Genomic DNA, 17,743 nt, shown 5'->3' on the forward strand with positions numbered 1-17,743 from the left:
ATTATTATTATTATTATTATTATTATTATTATTATTATTATTATTATTATTTAAATGGAGTAGCCGTTTTATTAGGCCTGAAGGCAAGAATTTATCCAAAGTGAGAAGGCCAGCACCAAGCAGCTGCTAAAGTATATTGTCTGAATATAAGTAACCTAGAGTCAGCATGGCATAGTGGTTTGAGTGTTGGACTATGACTCTGGAGACCAGGCCTTGATTCCCAACCACTGGCTGACCCTGGGTAAGTCACATAATAATAATAATACAGTTTATTTATAGACTGCTTTTCCAAAATAGATCAAAGCGGTGTACAACAGAACAAAACAAATCAATTCAAAATAAAACATAACATATTACAATCATAATCAGATGATAAAACTACTAAAATTACAATTAAAAACTATTAAAACCATACAACTATTAAAACCCAATACAAACTAGCTGGATAAAACAATGTGCATATCGAGGGAAAACAATATCAGGATACATGGGAGAAATCTTGTTGAAAAAGAAAAGTCTTGAGTTTTTTTTCTAAAAAGGTCTAGGGAGGTGACGGAACGGAGCTCGTCGGGGAGGGTGTTCCAAATCTGCGGGGCTGAGATGGAGAATGCCCTTTGTGAGGTCGATGTATATCTCGTCTTCGAGACCCTCAACAAATGCTTCCCGACCGACCTGAGAGTGCGGGGCGGATTGTACGGGGAGAGGCGGTCCTCCAAATACCCTGGGCCCAAGCCATTTAGGGCTTTATAGATAATAACCAACACCTTGTATTGCGCCCGGAAGCGAATAGGCAGCCAGTGTAGATCTTGCAGAATAGGTGTTATGTGGTTAGCCCTGGAACATCCAGTGACCAGCCTTGCTGCCATATTCTGTACTAATTGAAGCTTCCAGGTTTGGTACAAGGGTTGCCCCATGTAGAGAACATTACAGAAATCCAATCGAGAGGTTACCAGAGCATGTACCATCATTTCAAGGTCCCTCTGGCCTACGTAGGGTCACAGCTGGCGTATCAGCCGAAGCTGATAACAGGCGCTTCTGACCGTCGCATCCACCTGAGAAGTCAAGTGGAGCAACGAGTCCAAAAGCACCCCCAGACTGCGAACTGAGTCCTTCAGGGGGGAGCGTGACCCCATTCAGGACAGGTGGACAAATTTCCTTTCCCGGGCCAGGGGAACCTATCACAAGTACTTCCGTTTTCTCTGGATTCAGACTGAATCTGCTTTCCCTAATCCAGTCCATTACCGACTCCAAGCAGGCATTTAGAAGAGAGATGCCATCCCTAGTCACTGCATCAGTCAGGAAAAGGCAATGGCAAAACCTCCTCTGATCAAAAGTGGCCAAGAAAAGACCATGATAGGTTCACATTAGTGTTGCCATAAGTTGGAAACAACTTGAAGGCACACAATACACACACACAGAGGATCTAATACTCATACATTGATACAGCTCTGCACCTAACACTAGATATAATATAACAGATGCATACTGCAATATTTGTTTTTAAAGAGGAGCCACAAAAAAGCTTGAATAAGGTATGAGGAAAAAAGATGGCAGTGGAGAAATAAAGCAACTCTTCAGTCTACAATGTTGCAGGTACTTTTTTTTTCTGAAGTGCTGGGACACCTTTGCCCTATAATATCTGGTTTGGCCCTCATATACCATTTGTGGTTAAATCGTTATAATGTGTTACAGGAAAGTACTTAACTATAGTTAGCATTAACAATAATTTATTGCCTAAATCCATGTTAAGACCACAAATGTACAACAGACTGAATTTGTCAATTTGAGCCTTTTCTCAAGAAAAAGAAAATGGCAAAGACACCAGCAAAACCTACTTCTTGCACAGAAAGCAAAGAGTCTGGAGACCCAGGGAGTCTGCATAAACATTATTTACATGTGGTAACCCAATCATGATCATAGGGCTTTTCAGAGGTGGTTTACCATTGCCTTCCTCTGACACTGAGAGGGTGGGACTTGCCCAAAATCATGTAGTGGGGCTTCCAAGGTTGACCAGTGATTTTAACCATGGTGAATCAGAGTTCAACACACAGTTTAACACAAAATTCAAAACAGTACACCACATTGGCTCATTATTTACTTAGCAAAACAGCAATCCTTAACCATGTTAATTCAACCACAGGATGGCTTTCTACACAGGCTACTTAGTTATGTTGTTGTGTCACCTTACCCAGCCTTTCCCAAACCTACTTTACTGGGCATCAACCACACTGAGAGAAGGCAATCTGTTCTGCTGGTGAACAGGACACAGGTGAATGATAGTTTCATCCCCCTTCCACAAGCAAGCAAAGCTGCAACCCCAATTGTTGATAATGGACCTAAGTAGGTTTGGAGGTAGTTATGATCATAGCAACAGCACCACAGTTGTCAGTACATAGGGTTCTTGAATACAGATCAGTTACAAATGCAGAATTCTAGGTTATGGAGTTGCACTACTGTTTATATAATGATGTAATGTAGCACAGCTATGCTAACAGTGATTTTCACTCTACTAGCATGGGACTGGATTTAGACCTCTGTTGCAGATGCTGATTTTTTATTACTATGTTGTCTGCACAGCACCTGTGTCTTGAACAAATCAGTCGTTTATTGCTGTGAAATTAACAAGCCATACTGATCTCTTTAGAAAGATAATCTGGACACAAAACATAACCAAAAATACACCTAATATCCAATGTTTTATGTCTGATATAGTAGTCTGAGTGTTGGACTAGGAGACTTGGAGACCAGGGTTCAAATCTCTGCTCAGCCATGGAAACCCACTGGGTGACCTTGGGCAAGTCACACTCCCTCAGGCTCAGAAGAAAGCAATTGCAAACTCCCTTTGAACAAATCTTGCCAAGCAAACCCCATGAAATATTCACCTTAGGGTCATTGGAAATTGGAAATTACTCGAAGGCACACAACAACAAGAAGACGACGCAACAAAGGACTGGCATTCTTGTATGCTCCACTGAAATCCAGGAAAAGTGTATAAGAAGAGCAAGTTCACACATTGGCTGACCATGCCCTGCCTCCCATGGTTTGAGATAAAGGTGAGAGTGAGACTCTATATATCAAACCCTACCAAATAATTAGGTTTCCTGATCATATAGAAGATGCCACGTGCACTAAATAAATGTGCTAGAACCATCACTATCACTTCCATTACATCATGCAAAAGGGTGCAAGCAAGATCAATTCAGTCTGTGGAGATTTTCACATGGACAAAAGGGATGGGAGCATAACGGGATGCTCCCGTCACTATCATGCAATTACACAAAGATTATCAGACAACACAGCACAACGTTATGATAATTACATTATTATCCCATGAATAAAGAGGCATTCTCCCATCACTTTTTATTCACAGGACTTTCCCATGAATAAAAAGTGTCACTAGAATTCCCCTTTATTCACGAGATAATGATGTGATAACCATGATGCCTGATCATCTTCACGCTATTGCGTGATAGTGACGGGGCCATCCTGCTATGCTCCTGTCACTTTTGCCCATGTGCAAATCTCCAGTGACAATCACTCTGTTTATTTTTAAAATGTTCTCAAAACAGTCACAATGTATACAACTAGAGGCATTACTCTTATTGGCAGAGAACATTAAAATATTAAGAATAAAGTACTAACACCTGTCTGTTTTTCTTCTGTGCAGTAAATGTACTATAAAACCAGTCATATGGAACTACATCCTTTAAAAAGAAAGAGAGCTTACATTTTTGTCTTTCTGCAGAGTGTTGTTTTATTGTCCTTTTGGCTGCATTAGCTTTTTTGTGCAAGCCATGGTTTCTCTTGGTTTCTTTTTATTCTTGGGAGGCTTTACCAGATGATACACCTGTCCTAAAAGAAAAGAAAAAAGGAAAGTTGTGCCTTTAATATACAGTAATAAGATTTTGCAAAATATGGGACCATTGTGTGAATTCCCAATTCTGGTGAGCAACAGGTTGGGGAGGACTGGTTTAGAGGAAACAAGTGTTATCTTGGAAGAGATATTCCCTCTTTCATGATAAAGCGTGAAGCCTCTTTGAAAATGTTATTTGACACCCACAATATTACAGAATGTGTGACAATATTTTTAACATCTGCTGCCTGATTAAATTTTGTGGGGGTTTTGTGGGATTTGTTTTGTTTTGTTTTGTTTTGAGAAGCATCAACCACTATCAAGTAAATCTACTGGATTCTGCACAGTCATCCTCTCCTGGTTTATTCACAATTGGCTTGCCTCTTATGGATCATTTCTATTAATCTAAAAACCAGATCTGGGTTCAGGAACATCATTAATGGGAGGCATGACTTTCCCACAGGCCATACTGCAAACCTCCCTCTATAGTTCATCCCATTTCCCTCTCCATGTCTAGACATTTTTAAAATGTATTAACATTTTTACCCCACCTGTCATCTAAGGTTGGTGAAATATTTTGAAGACACTGCCTTTGTTAAAAACACAAGGTATGCTTTACTCTATAGTTGCAAGAACTCAGCTTGGCTGTTGATAACAGGCCTCTCATTGAATTGGACATCTCTCATTCGTAGGGTCACCACAAGTCTAAATTGACTTGTTGGCAATTAACAACAACAACAACATACTTTAATGGGGAAGAAGGTTGGCAACTGATTTGTGTTTGGTTTTTCTTTTATAACTGGCAGGACTCTCATTGTGAAATTAACTTTAAAATATAATGTAGTTATAGCTGTACAATGCTTTTTCAACACTGCTAAAGTAATGTTGCATACATGTGAATGGTTCACTAAAGCTGTACATGTAGAGGGACTTAGAGCTCTTTTAACTACTCACACCCCACAGTTAGACACATGGCAAGTAATTGCATGATCTGTCACTAAACTATATTATCTTCATCCATTCAAAAGTAAAAGCAAAAGCAGTTTAAATGTTGAAAAAAATAGATCACAGGAAACAAAAATCCCTGTTACTTGATTTCAAGGAAAATCTAATTTTTCAATTCCCATTTCTTTCAAATGAATGTACCTACTTACTTAAACATGCTTCAAGATGTAATTGAAATATTCACAGATGCCATCTAAAGTTACCTTTTAAAGAAATCTCACAGCTTTCAAATGAAGTGTGTTTAGGAATGCAACTGTCTACAGACCTCATATAATGTTATTTTTTCTGAAAGATGAAAAGACAAATATAGTTTAATCCATTTGCACATCAGCATGAAGCTAAAGTAAGAACAAAGGACCAAACTTTAGGATTCTTCAGACAACAAATTTGCAGCTAGCTGCTTCCCTGCACCTTACTTCACTGTTCCCTTTTATCAACCTGCTCTGGCCATGGGAGGTTCTATTTTTGCCCCTCACAAATATGCACTTGGGGGCCTGACAAGGCAATCAATGGTGTAACCGGGCAAGAGATGCAGCAGTTTTCTGCCCCACCCCCTACCAACACCTGATTGCTTGAAAGTGCATGCCTGGATCTGGGAAGGCAGTTACAATGCCAAGAAGAAATTCTACTTTCGCCTTAGGTTAATGGCCAACTGCCAGCCTGATAGAGCTTCACATAATTTGTGTACACAAATGACAGATGGCTTATTGATTTAAGTCAATACACAGAAGAAGAAAAATGCAAGATATTGGTGATCTGTCTACAGAACAAACTAGAACTGTGGACCCTGCATGAGAGTGGGCCTCTGCTTTGCAGCAGATAATACACGTAACATTTCTGAAAAGAAAAGAGGCCACAACTTTATTGGTAACAGCTGAGGATACTCAGCCCAGCATGGCCCTGCTGGCCACAGACTGCTTCCACAGACTGCCTGCTGGGTACTTCAGGAATAACAAACATGGGATTCCAATTGAGCAAAAGCCACTGCGTTGATACCTTGCCACCTGGGAGTGAGCCCCCAAAGCTGGATGCAACTTTGGTTGCCTACACCCCCATTGTCCCTTAAAGGGATTCCAAAAAATGTGAATCCAGCTCCCACGCCAAAGCTGCTTAAAGTTATTATGAAAAATGGTGTCAGTAAGATACATAATTTCTGAACCCAACAATAGCCCATACATTAATTACTCGAGAAAATGGGGGAGAGTAAGTGGAATAATCTCCAAGAACCATCTGATTGCTAGCAGGGAGCTGTTTTCATTATTTGGCCAGGGAGAAGACTAGAATGAAGTTTCTGCTCAGTTCACTATGTCCAGCTCAGCCACCTAGCTGTGTCTGGCTGGCTTTCCTGATCATTCCCAAAGACTGAAAACATCACACAGGCTTTTGGGAAGAACCTGGAGGCACTGCAAAACACCACTCTCTACCTGATGCTGTGGACTGCATATGGTGCTGCCTAGTAAATCGGGGAATCTTTTTGTGCAGGATATGTAATAAGGAAAGCCATTTATATACTATTTTTACACAGAATGGCAAAAAGAATAGCTTGAAGATTAAGGGATCAGCAACCAAATTCACAAGAACCATTGTCTGACTGCTAGTCCTGCTTCATTCTATTTACTCTGGGCCTGCTTACATAATGTTGCCAACAGGATGATTTACTCTGGACCTGCTTAGTCAATGATGCCACCAGGATGTTTTGACAGTGACAACAGGTTTTGTCAAATATGCACTGAATGAAAATTTGAAATAGTGTCTCAGGAAATATAAAATCTGCAGTGCAATCCTTTAATGAGTTCAGTGAGAATTACCAGCGGTGTTTTAGTTAATCCATTAAGGACTTTGCTAAACTTTAAACATGCTATCCAGGTGGTAATCCCTATCCACAAAATAGATTCAGCATTATGGATAACTCCTGTAAAGTGTGGCTTAAAATCCACACGGTATTCACGAACACACTGACATGGGAGTCACCAGCTGCCACTGCAGCTCCCATGTTACCTTACTCCATGGGAGAAAGGTAACTGAATATAAGATTGCATCCTTAATTTTTTTTTCTCCTGAGACTCCTGCTACTAAGCCTTGAATAATAGTGTCCAAGCCTGTATTTGCATGTGATGTTGATTGTCTGCACAGTGGTAAAGGAACCTAATTGAAAAGAAAACAAACCTGTATGCAGAAAGCTACATAACCCATCCAACCAGAGGATAACTTCTCTGATGATTACACATCATTAATGAAAGTACTCCTAATACAGTGAGCCCGCGCCATACATGGGCTTCCCTTTTGTGGCTTTCAGCATACGCTGAAGCCACGGCTCAATGTAATGAATGTCGCGTGCACCTATGGTGCACCCATCACACGCTGCCGCATGCATACAGCCCATTATTTTCAATGGGGTGCGAGCATATGCAATTTTCTCCTTACCGGGGGGGGGGGGGGTCTGGAACGGATCCCCTGTGTAAGGGAAGGGAGGACTGTATAATGTAGACAGACACTGGCAGTATGGTAGTCATACCCATCTGCATAATGCCAGTACATCTACAACATGTATTTCCTTGATCAGTTTTGCACTGATCTACAGCCCTGTGCAGATCACACATGCTGGCTGCACATGCAATATGAAAATCCATGGATTTATGCTGCAGAAACAAGCGAACAGGCAATACAGTTCACCATTAATTACAAACTACAAAAAATGGTATGGAATACCATACCAGCCCCACTGCCTCTAACATATGTGGATGCATACACACACACACACACACACAGCTTGCTCACACTTATATGTTTCTATCTCTGTAAATCACTCAAAACATGATAATACTAAGCTTAGTATTGCCCTAGTATGAAGGAGTAAACACACATCTACTGTATAATCATTACTTAACAGATGATTTTCCAAAATAAAGAAAACACAAAAGAGAGCAACACGTGCACACATAACCTCTTACAGTTAATTTCTTGCTTGTGAATCAAGATAAAAAGCAAATATTGCTGATATCTAGCAAAAATCAGTATTATTCTGTATTACCTTTGAAGCAACCAGTCCATAAAACCTCTTTCAGACTAGCATACTGTAGCTTTTGCAAATAGGTTCTGCTGCAATCCAGTAGAGTAGATGAATTCCCAGTCAGCATCCTTGCCAAAAAGAAGCAAGCACTGCAGTCTCTTTTCTGCCTTATGAAACCATCCTGAAGTTAAAATGAAAATAAATCTAGAAGGGCCAGCAGGGGATAAAGAGCTAAACACCAAGAGCTGCAATTCTAACTCTCAGTGTAAGCCCCACCGATTTCCTTGCAGCTAACATAAGAACTTAAAGACTCGTGAAGATAAGGGTCTGAAGCTATTTAGCTGCAACAGTGTTTTTTTTTTAAAAAAACCATCTTCCAGGAAATGTACTTCCTTACCAGTCAGTAAGCTCACTTCATTAGAATATGAAGGGGTAGGTTACATACTATTAAGTAATAGTACCAGTAAGTGTTTTTCAAGAATACTAGAAATGACATAACTGTTAAAATGAGAGCATTTAGAAATTATTTCTTGTGTGTTTAGAATGTTTTAAAGAATGCTCTATTTTTTATTTTTAAAAAGTGACAGAAGAAATACCTAGGTTTCTGTGCAGAAGCAGAATACATTCTTACTATTTTAGAAAAAATTACATTAACCAATGGAGAGATGCACCTTTTACTCCATTATAGCTCCACTAACAAGTTTTTAATATTCCTTTGTGGACTCTGCACTCCAACAGGCAAGGGAGATTACTTCCAAATGTTTTGGACTGCAACTCCCATGGTTCCCAACAGCACTGACCATGCTGTTTAGGGATGATAGAGGTACAGAACAAAACACATGCAATACTCAACCAAAAAACAAAGTGTCACTACAAATAAAAAAGACAATGTAATACTATAAGCTAACCAATAATGATATGAAGCTCCTCCGATCTCACAGCTGGAGTTAATGTACTGTCTTCATCTGTAGTTCTGACAAATATATTAATTCCAACAATGTTTTCAGAATGAACATCTAACTTTCTGTTATCTGCAAGATCTTTCACACAGTCTTATAACTCCCTGCTGCTACATTTCTGTTAAAGTTTTGAAATCATTTGTGGGCAACATAATTTCTCTAGTTCCCTATTTTTCTCCTGCACTACTTTAGTTTCATCTAAATAAGAAACAGACTTAGAAGGCCATAATTCACACATATCATACTACTGTGAGATTGCACAGCACGGTCTAAAATTAAAATGTCCCTTACCAAGGTATAACTCAAAATGTTGACGGAATAAATATTATGGGAGCCCTAAGACATACGGTTTAGAGAAACTGTAATTCCTCTCCTTTTCTAAATTTCTAGTCTGATAAAACTCATTATTTTGCCTCCCCAGATTCCTTTCACACTATGCAACTATAGCGCTGTGACTGCACTTTAACTTACATGACAACATCCCATGGGATTCTGGGATTTGCAGTTTAGGAAAAGGTCTTTTGGAATTTTCAACCAGAGAACTCTCATCCTTGCCAAACTACAAACTGCAGGCTTCCATAGGAGGCAGCCATGGCAATTAAAAGTGTAATCATAGTGCTATAATTGTATAATGTGAAAGGGCCCTAGCATATAGTTGTCCTGAGTTCACTTAGGGCTGGTGTGAGCAACTGCACAAGATCAGTATTCTGCCCCAGGATTCTCTAGGGGCTCTGCAAGTTGCTTAAGGGGAGAGAGTGTGAGAGAGAGAGAGAGAGAGAGAGGAAGGGACTGGAGCAAACCCAGAAATGGCTAAACTTCCAGGTTTAGGTTCTAAAAAGTTGTGCTTCTTAACATTAAACAGTACAGGGGGCCTGTCAGACTATTTCAAAGGTGAAGTGCCATACCTTGAGGATTCTAGGAAGGAAAATACTGTACATCCTTTTTTCACCAGAAAAAGGTCATCTGGGAAGTCAGGAAGGACTGGGGGGAAGGCTACAGAAATAACCTGGAAGGCCATATAGGCCTATCCCTGAATTAGAGGTATGTGTGCTAGTGTGGGAATGCAACAATTAGTCTACATAGCCCAAAACAAAACAAAACAAAACCTTCATTCTCTTCAGAACACTCCTTTATATTGTCCTTTATTGCATACCAATACATGCATACTGTATGCATACTGGGCCTCATCTCACCCCATTTGAAGAACAAGGTGATTTGGAGGGTTACGGTGCGAGAACTAAAATGGAGGGCTTACATTAACTATTCCTACCTTGAATTATGTTCTCAGCCAATTGAATTGGATATCTGCATTTTATTTTTACCTCCCCCCCCCAAAGAGCATTTAGCACCAATATATATATATACACACATGCACACACTAGATTGAATTATCATAGTCTAAATCAGGGGAAGGCAACCTGTGGCCCGTGGGCTGGATGCGGCCCGGCGAGGCCTTGGGACCGGCCCCAGCCCAGTCCTGCCGCTGATTGCCGCCGGGGCCTTTGGGGGGCAATTGTCTACAGAAGCCTCAGAAACATGCATTTATATTAACATTTTTTTCAAAAATCAGCAAATTGTTTCGCGTGTCCTCCGTTGTTTTTTTTAAAAAGTGTCTTCCATTTGAAAATTTTGTCCTACATTTGTCCTGGTTTATTTATATATTTATTTATTTATTTTAAAAAAAAATTATTTAATTATTTATTTTTTGGCTTTGGCTCCCCAGTTGTCTGAGGGACAGCAACCCAGCTCAAAAAGATTGCCTACTCCTGGTCTAAATAGTGCATTTTAACTGGATGTTTTACATATAATATTTTTTATTTGGAAGGAACACAAATGTACAAGGAAAGGGATAACTTTCCAGAGAATTTTAAAAGTAACAAGAACACAAAGCAACCAACAGTGATTAACATACTGTGCCTTACCAGAAAATTGAATAAGGAATATCAAGGAAATGCACTCGATTTCACTTGGTGCTGAAACATTATTGTGAAATGCAACTGAAATGTACAATGTAATCAAGCAACTGAACTGAAAAAGTCTGTGTGTGGCATTTTGTGATAACCTCTGATCTTGACTAAATACAGTGAGCTGAACTGAATGTTATTATGTGTGCTATTTATACTGTGTGAGGGTTTTTTTATATAAAATATCTGTCATGATTTTGGCCTTCTTGGAAACAGTGGGATTAATTTTTTTCAAACCTATCTTTGTGCACAAAACCCAAAATAGAAAGGTACAGCTTCAGTGCTAAGGGATATGGATGAGGCTTCAAACATATAAACTAATTTTACAGTACTTTAAATCCAACAAATAAAACATCAAATACAACCAGTTACTTTCTTTACTCACTTTTCTGGGCTGAATAGAAGTGATATCCTAGACAACTGAACAAGCTGCCATTATTCCCATATTGGTATCTATTCTTTTATACTGAGTCATAGTTTTATCTTGTATTCAGGTGGGAAGAACAATCAAAAGGGCACAAAGAATGCAGGGTCTAATGTTGATGAATTGCCATCATGTATATACCCCCACAAGTTTACACTGGTGGGCAGGAGGTGTAGGTGTAGAGAGAGAAAATATTTTCCCTCTTTTATTTCTTTCATTTCCCTCTTTCATTTCCAAGGGGATACCAGACATGATCCCAAGCAGTCTCCATTCCACCCACAATACTGTTTGCTTCCTTCACTATGACTCAGAAGGAGAAGCAACACTTATGGACCCTTCCACCACTGCTACAAAGAGGCACACAAGAACATACCACCTACAAAGGGAAATCTGCTGTATCTTAGGCTCCTGAGGCAGTGTGTTCAGGGCACTGATATAATGTAGAAGGGCTTTCCTTATGTTCTCTACTCTCCCAAGATGTCATTACTTAGACCCCTTCCTATCTCTTCTTTGCTCTTTATGCTAAGGATTGACCATAGGGATATGTTGGAAGTGAACACTAATGAATTATTTGAATTTGCTGAGGAAACTGAGATTGCCCTAGATAAAACAACATTTTTGCAAGAAACATATTTTAGACCTATATATACTGTATTTATTTCAACCATTTATCTGCACCTTTCTATCAAAAACAAAAGACAACATACAGTTGTCTTCAGAGCCCTGGTGGCACAGTGGTGAAATGCCTGTACTGCAGCCACTCACTCATAACCCACACGTTTGTAAGTAAAATACCAGCCAAGGGCTCAGGCTTGACTCACGCTTGCATCCTTCCGAGGTTGCTAAAATGAGTACCCAGCTTGTTGGGGGCAATTAGCTTACATATTGTAAACCACTTATGGAGAGCTTAAGTGGAAGACTTGGATCTACTGGATCCAAAGCCCTTCATGTCCTTAAGGTGGCCCCAAATCCTGCCCCGTAGGCTAGGTATAAGCAGTACAGAAATGTACTTGCTATTGCTATTATCATAAACAATCTTCTTAAAGTTCAAAAACCAAGAACTGCCATTTAGATTATCAGTAGATAGAGCCACTTTAAAATACACATTGAAAAAATAAAAATAAAACCTCCCTTCATTCCAGCTGCCATTGTCCTGGCCTCAGAGGGAGAGAATGGGCAGGCAATGCTCCATCATGCCTAGCCCAGAAACAGAAGACGGGCCCTCTCTCCACATCAATTGTCCTCATCCTGGCCTGAGGGAGAAAAGGCACAGCTTCAGCAGGCTTAGCCCAGAGATAGAAGAAAGGCCCTCCCGCTTAGGGTTGCCACAACCCGCCTGGCGGTGGGAATTTCCTGGTTTTGGACCGTTCTGCACGGTCCTGCCCTGGTTTGGCGTTTGTCCTGGGTTTGCCCCCACCCCCAGGCTTTGTTAATGTGCCGCTGCGGCAGTGCCTTTGGCTGCTCTTGCGGCCGCCGCTGCCGCTGCCATCAATGCAGCTGTTGCTGTGTGGCCTGCTGTGGCCACTCCTCTGGCCGCCGCCACCACCGCCGCCACCGATGCAGCCTTAGCCGCCACCGTGATTCGGCTCCGCAAACCGGGCCCTGTGCCCCGCGCACCCACACTCACAGTTCTGTGTAGGCGCACGTAGGGCTCTGTCAGAGGCTGGAGCTCCTCCTATTGGCTGGCAGGCTGGCCAATAGCAGAACAGCCCGCCCCCTGCTTCAGGAGTCTGTGACTGCTGGCAGGGGGCGGGGCTGTTCCAGCTCTCTGACCCCATTGGCCACCCAGCTTAAAGAGGAGGAGCTCTCCTCTGTTTACTTCCTGCGGCTACGTGGGCCAGCGAGGGACTGAGGTGGCGGGCAGGGGAGGGCAGCGGGCAGCCACCACCGCAGCAGCAGAAGCAGCAACAGCGGCAGACCGAGGCAGCAGAGGAGAGGACCAAAGGTAGGCCTCTGGGCTGGGGGGAACGTTTTCGGCTTCCCCCAGTGTGAGTCAGGTGGCAAAGGGACCTTTCATGATTATCAATATTATTATTATTATTAGCATACAAAGACCTAGCTGTGTAAGTCAGTTTGCAAATGCCCAAATGTGCTGTTGTGTGTTTTGGAATGGGGGGAGGGGGGGTTGGCCAGAAAGGGAAGTACATTTCTACCATCTGTCTAGGAATAATGCCAAAATGCCCTCCATTTTGATCATGCCTAAGAAACATGCATTTATATTAACATTTTTTTAAAAGCATCAATTTTTTTCGCATGCCCTCCATTTTTAAAAAATGTGTCCTACATTTGAAAGCGTTGTCCTACATTTGTCCTGGTTTGGAGATCCTGACTTATGGCAACCCTACTCCCGCCCTCCATTTTCATCTGCCATGGCCCTGGCCTCAGAGGGAAAGAAGAGCCACTGAACTTTATCCTCTTCCCGACTGCCATTCCCTTCTCTGTTTGTTTCATGTCTCTTTTTAGATTGTAAGCCTGCAGGCAAGGAACTGTGTAATTAACAATTTGTAAGCCGCTCTGGGGTATAAAAATAAATTAATGAATTAATGAATGAAAAAGGCCATGAATTCTCAGCCATGAAAAGGAGAGTTTGTCAAAGTGGATAGATCCCTTTACTTAATGTTTCTTGGACTGAGCCTATGCAATAAAAACAAGTCCAACCTGATTTCAAGAAAACCCTAACTATTTTAGACCTCACCTGCAAAGTTCTGCACAATTTTGTTGTGAATGGGACACAGTTTGGGGTGTATTTTTGAAACTGCTTTTGTTTTGACCAGCTAGAAATCAACCCGAACCTCCCATCCACTCGTTTCTGAAAGGAGAAGGATGAGGAGGTAGTGCCTCTCTGTTAGCAGGGAGCAGCTCCATTGGTGGCCAAGGAGGATGGAACATCCTTCCCCAGTTGTATGGCAATTGTTGGCAGTATCCCTCCAAGCTGGTTGTTCTGGGGACAGTGGGAGACTTGGATCTGCTGGATCCAAAGCCTCTTTGTGTCCTTAAGGTGGCCCCAATTCCTGTCCCTTTGGCTAGGGACAACATTGGTCATTCTTCAAAATTCTGCTGCCAACCATAAAATTCAACTCTCTTTTTTGTCCCCAAGATCTACCATGCAACGACCCCAGCAAGTCATCCTGGCTGGTATAAACGAGCTGGGATTTGTAGGTGATGAAGCATCCACCATTCTACTCTGCCCACCCCATTAGTTACTCCTGCTTTGCCCTAAAAGAACCAAGCAATCTACACTGGTAGATTGATGTTTAGTATTGTAAGGTGTGCCTGCATTATACGCGGGTGCATTTTATGCAGCTTCCAGCATATGCTGGAACCCACACCAGAAAGAAGGGAGGCACGCGCTGGAAGAAAACAATGGTGCACGCTCCCATGGTGTGCGCCCTGCACACTGTTGCTGCACCGCCACAGGCACGAACCCCATTCATGTGAATGGGGCTTGAGTATCCCTTACGCGGGGAGGGGGGGTCCGGACCAGATAGCAAAAAAAGTGGATAGAATGAACATCAACCCCTTTGCAAATCTGCAAATACCATGGACTGTCAAAAAGACAAATACATAGGTCAAAGAGCAAATCAAGTGGGAACTCTTCCTAAAAACCAATACGACTAAAATGAAGACTGTCAGGCTTTGGACATATCATGAGAAGGCATAATTCACTAGAAAATACAATAATGCTTGGTAATGTAAAAAGTAGTAGGAAAAGAGGAAGACTGTATTAGAGGTGAATAGATTCCATTAAGGAAGCCGTAGCCCAGAACTTGCAAAACCTGAGCAGATCTATAGACAACAGGGTGACTTGGAGGTCTCTCATTCATAGGATTACTATAAATTGAAGATCGTTTGGCAATTAACAATAACAATTCAAGTAGCAACGTACATTACTCACACAGTAAGGACACAACAATCTATGACATTCAAAAGGATGGGTGGGGAGGAAAAGAAAAATTGTTTCACCATATGCTAGTGATGGTTTTCCTTAAAAACATATTTGAATATACTTTTGCTATTTTAAGAACCCAGAGTACACAAACAATTGACATCTGTGAACATTAAGCAGATAATTACTCTATCCACAAATGCAATTCTTAACAGAAGCTATTGTACAAATAATGAAATTCACCCTGAAACTAACCTGAAGCACTCGAAGAGTTTTTGACATTCAATCCTTGACTTGTGAGACAAAAGAGTCATTCAAGTCATGGCAATTAAATACATACTGGTGGTGTTGTCACTGTCACTAACATTTAAGAGAAGCATAATTCTGTTTCAATAAGTGAGTTCAGTCATCTCCCAAAGTATAGTGGCAGGCTTATTGAACCTACAGTGTTTTAACTGTATTCACTGCATGTTCATCCTGGAAGTATTTTGTTACTGTAGCAAGACTTATTTCTGTGTTGTTGCAATAGTATCATATTGTTTTTCAAACCAAGACAATGGCAACATACATGAACGGAAATACAAATTCTACAATTCCCATGATCCCAACTTTACAGGTTCTTAAGTACCTCTGACACCATTTTGGCCCAGTTCAGACATAACAAAGGAATTTATGAGACCACATTTAGCAGACCAAGAATGAGTAATGTACTTGATTCTTCCCTCATCCCTTTTTGTATGTATAATAAAGTTAAAAAATTCAGAATATTAAGCCATAGTTACTCACTGTAGTTGCATTTGAACCAGGAAACTATGGTGTAACCTTCAGCTACAAACCAATCTTGCAATTATACCTTTAAAAAGAAAGATAAATGGTTGATATCAGATGTACCATTAACCATGTTCTTTAGGCGCGCATATATATATATATATATATATATATATGTATATGTATATGTATATGTATATGTATATGTATGTATGTATTCTTGGAGGTGCAGTCATTTTTGTTAGATAGCCAATCCTATTCTCTTCCACATTATTACAAACTTTCCATTTAAATAATTCCCACATAAAGTTTTGAACGTGTTTGAATATAACTTTTAAACCAAAAGTGCTACATCAGAAAACATGAGTGGGAGCACTACAAAGTCTTCTCCTATTTCCAGAAAATCCAGATCACAGCTTGTATGCACACAGTAAGATTTCTTACAACTAGCAACAACGTATGGCATTGAAAACACTACTGTTTTTGAGAAGAAAGAAATCTGCTAGGCCAATGGAGGAGACCATGATGTTTACTGAAATTCTTTAGGGCACGTAGAAAAGATGGAATGAGATAAAATGAAACACAGAGGCAAAAGAGAGAATTGCAACTCTTTGATTATAGTTTTTACTACTACTGTATAAAAAGTGTGATCTGATCAGTTTTTCTCCCATTATCTATAAAGACAACACAGAGGAAAAATATGTTCAGATGATGCTTAAAATGAAGGGAGTGAGCATGGGACAGATTTCTGTGCAACATCAGCCACTGATCAAATCATGCTACCATAAATAAGCAAAGAGAAGAATCATAGGCACAGAAAATTGTACTATGGTAAGCTTTCCGTCCTGCACTGGACGGTTCCATAGTTATTATCTTCCAGCCTCTGTACTGAGAAAGGGAATCACAAACATTGAAAAGAGGTGGATGCTGTGGTTTCAGGAAATGGTGTAACTCAAACATGAGTCAGAGGGAGGAGAAGATGAAAGTGCAATTATCATTTTCAATGGTTAGTAGAGATTGTCAGTACCAGCTTGCTCAGCTCACACATAGGGCTTACATGGAAGCTAAAGGTAGTCTTGCACTGCTTTGCTAGTCTTCACTCACTTCATATAACTAGCCATAGTTGGTGATTTCATGGCATTAGCAAAAAGAAAAGCAGTATGAAAGGAAGGGTGATTGAAGGGAACCCCCTAACACAAGACTGCAAAACAGTGAAGTTGATTCTTTATTTTCAAGAGGTGATGACAAATACAAAGAATCTTTTTTTCCCCTGGCATCATTAGGCCGTAGTAATTTGGGATTAAGCTGTCAGACAACACTGCAGCACTGCAGAAAGGTCAGAAAACACCTCTATCTTGGCAACAGCTGACACATTTCCAAATAGAGTGTTTCTGCTGAGATACACTTCAGTTTCTTAAAACAAAATTTAAAAGCAAGTTAGAACTCATAAAGATTAGGAAAATAATTCTGAAAAGATTAGAAAAGTAATGTTGATGTGTTATTAAAGCTATACTAAAAATGGTCTTCCTATTGTCTCAAAGTCAAAGCATAAAACTGTGGGGTTTGAGGCCTATTTGTAGTAAATTGGCAATGTTGAACTAGGAAAGATCTTATGGTTGTGGCATGTTGATAGCTTAATCAACATGTCAGTTCAAGATGCCTGTCACTGAAGAAAGAACATTCCATGCTACTGAATATGACAGGAGCTGAAATCCAAAACATCTGGATAGCACCAGGTTGGTTAAGGCTGACCTACTGTATTGCAAACTAGTCTACTTTGATTGCACTTGAGGCAAGAGAGAGAAATCAGACTCATAATGAATCACATCACCCAAATGTATCCCTATGCAGTATACGTCTTTGCAAGTGGCCTG

At 40.6% G+C, this 17,743-nt stretch overlaps 1 protein-coding gene across 14 annotated transcripts in view; it reads right to left on the reverse strand.

Moving 5' to 3' along the window:
• Window positions 1-17,743, reverse strand: part of PIK3CB (phosphatidylinositol-4,5-bisphosphate 3-kinase catalytic subunit beta) — a 131,804-nt gene that overhangs the window by 97,679 nt on the left and 16,382 nt on the right. For 7 of the 14 annotated variants that reach the window (XR_006102830.1, XR_006102831.1, XR_006102829.1 and 4 more), the window contains exons 2-4: window positions 15,888-15,954; window positions 5,062-5,143; window positions 3,728-3,852 (exon numbers count right to left, since the gene is read on the reverse strand). The gene's annotated coding sequence lies outside the window, so the exon portion shown is untranslated. Of the gene's footprint in view, window positions 1-3,727; window positions 3,853-5,007; window positions 5,027-5,061; window positions 5,144-7,889; window positions 8,032-15,887; window positions 15,955-17,743 lie in introns of those variants that run through there. The other 7 variants (XM_042457165.1, XM_042457160.1, XM_042457164.1 and 4 more) reach the window with 4 other exon arrangements.

This window comes from Sceloporus undulatus, chromosome 3 (genome assembly GCF_019175285.1).
Source record: "Sceloporus undulatus isolate JIND9_A2432 ecotype Alabama chromosome 3, SceUnd_v1.1, whole genome shotgun sequence".
Classification (NCBI taxonomy): domain Eukaryota; kingdom Metazoa; phylum Chordata; class Lepidosauria; order Squamata; family Phrynosomatidae; genus Sceloporus; species Sceloporus undulatus.